We start from the raw sequence: 1,016 nt of genomic DNA on the forward strand, positions 1-1,016 counted from the left end.
TTCTCTCTTCCCCAGTACCACTGCGACCCGTTCTGTGTGTTCTCAGAGGCGATCTGTATAACCTGGGAACTGTTTTCTGCATGGCCAAACTGGCTGAGGAGGTTAGTCCTGAGAAGTTGTTTAAATGTACTCTTGGAAAATAAAGATCACAAATGAGTCCTTCTTCTTAAGTTTGTCTTAAATGAGACAGTAGATCTTTTGTATTTGGTTTTTCGGTAGTTTTTCTGGGGAGGGGGTTTTGTTCTTGTTGCTTCTCAGGATGTGTGATTCTGGCTGATGGGTGGGAGGCTGCTGCTTGTCTGCTGCCTGTGGCAGTGTCCCCGGCTCAGGAGTTGTCCAAGCTCTTCTGGTGGCCTCTTGGAGCTCTCCTGAGCTATCTGGAATACAACAGTAGTTCTTTTTGTGCAAACTCTGTCTGCTGCTAAAGGTCCTTGTGTGAGGTGGGTTCCAGGCTTAGATGGACTTTGGATCAGACCCTTCTCTTCATACCTGATCAATTATCAGCCGTCTTACTGACCCTCTACCTATTGTTTTCTTTGGAGGCATAATCCTCAGTCCATGCTTGGGTCCAGAGGTGTATATTGTAGTGGTGTCTGTGACAGCTCCTCTTTCTTGGTATTTACGTACAAGTTGGACTTGGCTGAAGGCTCTGTGCTGCTGTCCTGGGGGAGAGTCACCGCCTTGGTTCAGTCTCGGGTGTTTAAATCCTTCACAGGCATCAACCCCCATGTAAAGGGGGGAGGATCCAGAACTTTGCTATTTTGAAGCCTGAAAGGATGAATAGCTCACAAAGAGTTTGGTTTAGCTTTCCATCATCGTTTTATAAAGATAGATCATCCTCTAATGAACCTTATTATAATAAGCCTCATTAAAAAATCTCACATTCTCAGTAGTTTAAGGAATTAAGACGCAGCAGGGGTGCTGCCCGGGCTTGTACGGAGAGTCTTTAGCCGGGCCCAGCCTGCGGTGAGCACAGCAGGCCCCTGGGCGGGGGGACAGGGCAGGGGAAAGGTTCG

The sequence above is a fragment of the Pterocles gutturalis genome, unplaced genomic scaffold (assembly GCF_000699245.1).
Source record: "Pterocles gutturalis isolate BGI_N339 unplaced genomic scaffold, ASM69924v1 scaffold46083, whole genome shotgun sequence".
Classification (NCBI taxonomy): domain Eukaryota; kingdom Metazoa; phylum Chordata; class Aves; order Pterocliformes; family Pteroclidae; genus Pterocles; species Pterocles gutturalis.